This window comes from Chanodichthys erythropterus, chromosome 2, assembly GCF_024489055.1.
Source record: "Chanodichthys erythropterus isolate Z2021 chromosome 2, ASM2448905v1, whole genome shotgun sequence".
NCBI lineage: Eukaryota > Metazoa > Chordata > Actinopteri > Cypriniformes > Xenocyprididae > Chanodichthys > Chanodichthys erythropterus.
In genome coordinates this window covers 6606020-6612516 of record NC_090222.1, presented here as the reverse complement: position 1 = coordinate 6612516, position 6497 = coordinate 6606020, and positions in this window count along the sequence as shown.

The window sequence follows — 6497 nt, the reverse complement described above, 5'->3', positions numbered from 1 at the left end:
GACCACCCTACTGCTATTTAATTTGTAAACATGTCACCTTTTTCACTTCTTTGAGTTTGCAGGTATGATAAAGCGATCAAGTCTCTTCAGAAAATTTGGACTAAACCGCTCAATTCATATGGATTAGTTCTGCAATCTCTTTACAAACATTTTGAAGCATCAAAGTGTCAATTGCGTAACTGTCAATGGAGGGACAGGAAGCTTTCATACCCCTTTTCCACAAAGGCAGTTTGAATGTTGGTTCGGAGTCAGAGCCTAGTTTCAAATCAGCTTCTTGCCTTTTGACGCCCACAGCACCAGCTCCGAACCAGGAAAAGTGGTTCATAAGTAGCACCAACACATTGTTGGTCTAGAAGTAACTGCTTGCGTCAGGGGCTGGGGGCAGGGCTACCGTGACCAACCAGAAACTTGTGACCGCCACTTTTGAAATAGCAGCTAATCGAGCTAATAGCAGCGGGCCCGCGGGAGAGTTTGTAGTGCATACGACTCCTTGTGCTTTTGGATCGTTCTCGCTGTACTTTGATGTCATACGCCGATTTCTCTGCGAGAAGCCGATGCATCTCGAACAAGCTTGGTGTGTTTGTGTTTGGCGCTGCGGTGCTAGATTTGCTGTGAAATATGAGACGTATACAGTGACACTGCCTGGCTCTGTGCTGGTTCTCTAGCCCGTGGAAAGGCAAACCGGTTTTTAGAAGACTCGTCACTTGAACCAACTCCGAACTGGCACTAGCACTAGCTCTGAACTAGCACTTGGTTCGTGCTGGTGGAAAAGGGGTATCCGATTTCATCAAAAAGATCTTAATTTGTGTTCCGAAGATGAATGAAAGTCGACATGAGGGTGAGTAATTGATGACAGAATTTTTTGGGTGAACTAAACCTTTAACCTATTTAATCCGAAGTGAGGGGTGCTACTAAGTTATCATGTTACTTAACAACCACTTGCATATCCAACACAAAAAAAGTGTCATTTTAAAGCTTAGAAGCTTGGCTTTACAGTGAATATAGGGAATATGACCATCACTTGTAACAAGTGCTTTGCTGAAATATTACAAGTACTCTATTTTCATAGAGTGAAAATAGAAAATGTGTCAAATCATAACAGATAGACTTGTCATGTATATTTTTGAAAAGGTCTCAACTAGCAGAATACAACAACCATATTTTTTTCAGTTGGAGACCAAACTATACTAAGTATTTGTATGAAAAGCACAGCTGAAGCACGTTTATACAGTATACACTTGATGCTTTTGTGCCACGTTTTTGTTTGTAACTTCGCCAAAACATTAGTAAATTATATCTTTATTTAGAGCTGGTGGTCTCAACGAGGCCCACACACAATGCGTAGATCATGGAGTGACATGACATGCTGTTCGGCTGAAGCTAAACGACTTGCAGGATCCGATCGTGACGCAGTGTTTTCCAAAGTCATTTAACAGTTCAACTATTGGAAACTGGATCTCAGGTATGGTGGATGGGTATAGTGGGTAGGAACGATGTGTAGAAACCAATCAGTCTCTGTTTTACAGCTTTTGGATTGGTTTGATCACCCAGATTGACACATTGTCTTGATTTACCATGTGCCATAGAATAGGAACGCACAGCTGAAACAGCGCTGGAACATCATCACTCATCAACCAACTTGTGTAAACAACACAATAAAAGTACATAGAATAAACAACAAGTAGGTAGTTCTTATGTTCAATAAAATGTTGTTTGGAGGGATTTTTGGACCCTTAGTTAATTATGCTTCAAAACAAACAGCTAGCCAACCTAAGCTATTGCATGGCTTGAAGACATTAATACATCTAGAATACATAACTATGGTGCGCTTGCTTAATTTTCCCTTGTGTCTGCTGCACATGTTTTGCGCATGAGCCAACAACTCTCAAAACTATGCACTCTATTCATGACCTTGCTTAATCGACCATCGGTAAGTTGTATCGTTTAAATTATCAACAATTAATAGATTGTAGATTAATCGTTAGCATCCCTACTTGTAACTGATCTACCATGCCCCACTATTTGGAACATAAAAGTTGAACTTATTCAGTGTACTTTTTTAAGGATGAAATTATTTGATTTAATACACACACACAAACACAGGTTTGTTTTTGTGAATTGTGGGGACATTCCATTGGTGTAATGGTTTTTATACTGCACAAACCGTATTTTCTATCACCCTACACCAACCCTACACCTAAACCTACCCATCACAGAAACCTGTGCACATTTTTACTTTCTCAAATAAACTTTCTCAAAAAAAGCCTTTTGAAAAATGGGGACATGGGCTAATGTCCTCATAAGTCACCCTCTCCTTGTAATACCTATGTCATACCCATGTCATTATACAAATATGTGTCATGATATGTCACAAAAACACAAACACACACACACTCACACACACAGGACATATTCCCAGTTAAAAAACAACCATATTTGCACTGCATCAATCCCAGAAACAATCCCTGATGCACTGAACTTGTCTAATTAAAACTGAAAGGTTTGTGAACATCTATGTGGAGTTATACCGTAGTTGTCTGTTTCAGCCCTGTTGTTTTATATCGCTTCTCTGCAGTAGGGCACCATCTGCATCAATTACAGAGCGCATTGTCAGTGTCATCCAGTGAATTCTTGTTTGCTTGGTTGTAGAAGATGTTGTTTTCCCCCCTAGAATATTCTTCTATGTTCCCATGATTGCAGCCCGTGTCAAAGGAAGGACAGAGGGAGAGCATTCAGGCTGTAGCACCCAGCACAGCACGCCTGCTACATGCCATCCTGAGCCATGTTAAGCTCTCTTTAGTGGCTCAGTGACATCAGCAGTGGCCCAAAACAGCAGCTCCTCAAAAGCATTCACATGCATTTCATGCCCGACTGCCTCAAAAGTGGTAAACTGAAATCGACACCTTATTTGATGTCCTCCTGCCTGCTGTTAATTGAGAAGAGCATCTCTGACCCTTTTGATCGCCCGGACAATCCCCTAAATGCTCAAGTCTGCTAAATCGCTCCATGGCCGATGCTAAGCAGTAATATGAAGTGTCTCACTCATTTTTTTCCCCCTCCTTTTCTCCCCCGCTCTCCTCTCCAACTCCCTTTTTCGGCTTTCTTGCTGTTGGTTTACGTCCAGGCTCCACAGAAATAAGAGATGACAGTTGTTACAGATATGCTGGTTTAATTACTTGTCAGCTTATAGCCGATATCTTGGCTGGCCAACGTGGAAGCTTAACTTTTTTTCCCTTCTAGTAGCTTAAAGCATGACCAGCCTCCAGTGCTTTAGTATTTAGCAATAAAACCCAGGAAATCTGAAAGATAAAAACATGAACAGCTTTTCTAATTTTATGGGGACGAGTGGGCAGTTTTCTGTCACTGCTGGAATTGGCTTTCTCTCCCTCTGTTCCTTCAGCTTGATAGCGAAAGAAAGAAGGGGAGAGCGACTGAAAGCGAGCTCACGGAGCGAATGAAATTACATCATAAGTGGGGTGCATCGCTGGAGTATAGAGAGGCAGAATATTTCTTTTGGTTTGTGTTGAAGGAGGCTCGCTGCTGCAGCCGTGCTAAGTGTGTTTGCAAATTGATAGATTTTCTAAAGCCTCCTTTTGGATGCACGCCACATTCCTCTCGCAAATCCTTTTAGAAGTATTCAGCAAAACACTACTGCTTATATCGCTTTCTCAAAAGGGTATGTGAGAACCTGTAAAAATGCTAGATGTGGCCCATACTTGTACGGTTTGTGCAAACTAAATCATTTAAGAGGTTGAAGTGTGCGATTTTCTGTGGATCTAGTGGCACCAAAAGAAACTGCAGTCGGTTTGTTGGGTGGCCTCAAACTGGGCATTGAGTGCCATATTACTGGTTTGACCAAACAATAATAGATGTGGGAGTGTTTGATACTTAAAAAAACTTTGGTGAAGAACTTAGTAAGTCTTTGCAAAATGTAAAATGCTGAATGTACAACTACAAACATGTATTACTGTCAGGTTCATCTGCTTTTTTGTTAATTATTAAAGCCGCATGGTTCTAACAGCATAACAGTCGGGTTCCAGTCGTTAAAATCCCATTCATTGTCTCTATAGAGAAACTGATTTTTTAACAATGAAGTAAAAAAAAATAAAAAAAATAAATAAATACAATCATACAAATGTACAAAATGTAACAAATTGTACCTTTAGTGTTACAACAGCTTGTCCCTGGGGCGGAACCTATAAAAGGACATCTTTTGTACCTTATTTACACCTAAAAGGTTCATAGTAGAAGAAAGGATATAGTAGGGATATTTCACCCAAAAATGAAAATTATTCCATAATTTACGTACCCTCAAGCCATCCTAGGTGTCTTCTTTCAGACGAACACCATCCGAGATATATTTAAAAAAATATCCTTAGTCCTCCATATAATGTAATGGTTGTGAATGATAGGCCAAATTCTGAAGACAGAAAAAGTGCATCCATCCATAAAAAAAATAAAATAAAAAAAGAATCCATACAACTCCCGAGGGTTAATAAAGGCCTTTTGAAGCGAAGGGATGCATTTTTGTAAGAAAAATATCCATATTTAAAACTTTACATATTCAAACAACTAACTTTGTAGAAGCACAAGTCGAAATGAGTAATCCTTTGACATGATGTATGACTCAGGATGTAGGAGTATCATAAACTTAGATGCCTCTCACGGTTCAAATAAATACGGCTGGGCAACAAACTCAAGCTCCTCTTATATCGAAATCCTCTGACATTTCTCTTTAAAATTTCTAATTTTAAACTTCTAATTCATGACCAGTGTTTTGTTTTGCTCTCTCCTCTGCGCCTCCGCGTGTGTCATTGCGCCATCGTAGCAGGTCAAAGGTTGCTCTTCCGCCCAAATTGACGTGTGCAGTATGTGTACGGTCGTCCGCCGGAAGCTCGCTATTTGAATTTATAAAGTTCTTACAAAAATGCATCCCTTCACTTTAAAAGGCCTTTATTAACCCTCCTGAGTCGTATGGATTACTTTTTTATGGATGGATGCATTGTTTCTGTCTTCAGAATTTGGCCTACCATTCACAAATGTTCTAAACCTTGAAGGACTAAGGATATGTTTAAATACATCCCGGATTGTGTTTGTCTGAAAGAAGATAGTCATATTCATCTAGGATGGTTTGAGGGTGAGTAAATCATGGGATTATTTTCATTTTTGGGTGAACTATCCCTTTAAAGGGTTAAAGGCCTAGTTTACCCAAAAATTAAATTTCTGTCATTAACTACTCACCCTCATGTCATCCCAAACCTGTTTGTCTTGGGAGCACAAATTAAGATATGTTTATGAAATCTGAGGGTATCTGATCCACACATAGGCAGCAATGTCATTTCACCTTTTGACATCCAGAAAGGTATTAAAGACATCGTTAGAATAGTCAACGTGACTACAGTGGTTCAACCTTAATGTTATGAAGCGACAAGAATACTTTTTGTGCACAAAAACAAAACAAAAATAATGACTTAACAAATTCGTCTTTCCTCTGTCATTCTGCTACGTTATTTATGTTGCAGAGCTTCCGTGTTTATGTCCGAACACCGGGCTCTGTACTGGCCGGTCACGTGAGTAGCATGACGCTTGAGTGTGATGCTGATGCCATGCTCGGACGTAGAACCTGGAAGCACTGTAAATAGCATAGCAGAATGACAGGGGAGAGACGAATTTGTTGAATAAAGTTGTTATTTTTGTTATGTTTTTGTGCACAAAAAGTATTCTCATCACTTCATAATATTAAGGTTGAACCACTATAGTCACGTTGACTATTTTAACAATGTCTTTAATACCTTACTGGACCTCAAATGGTACAATGACGTTTCTGCCTATGTGTGATTCAGATACCTCTCGGATTGCATCAAAAATGAGGGTGAGTACCTAATTACAGAAATTTCATTTGTGGGTGAACTAACCTTTCAAGGTATGTATTTCTGCTTCTCTAAGGTACCAATATTTATGGGTAAAAAAAGGTACAAAGATATCCTTTCATGGATACTGCCCCAGTGACAAGCTGTTGTACCCCTAAAGGTGCAGTTTTTACACTTTTTGTGTGTGTGTGTGTGTGTATTCGAGAAAGACCTACTACTGTATATATATATATATATATATATATATATATATATATATATATATATATATATATATATATATATATATATAAAATTATTAAATTAAAAAGATTATTAGAGCATGTTTTACAAGAAAATACTATTTTAGTCTTTCTTCTTCCAAATTAACGTTTCATTCAATGTTATTCATTCAATTTCTTTGTAATTATTTACTAGCAATTTCTTACCTACCACTACCAGGACACATTGCAATTGAGTTGGTTTCACTACTCATAAACTAATTATGTTTTTGTATATCTGTATTTCTTGCAATAAATTAAATTTGGTTTTAAAAGACCTTATGTGCCAGAGAAACAAGTGAGCTTTAGAAATTTGTGTTTGAACTTCCGTTTTTGTGGTAGCATTTCTGTGGCATCACTAACAAAG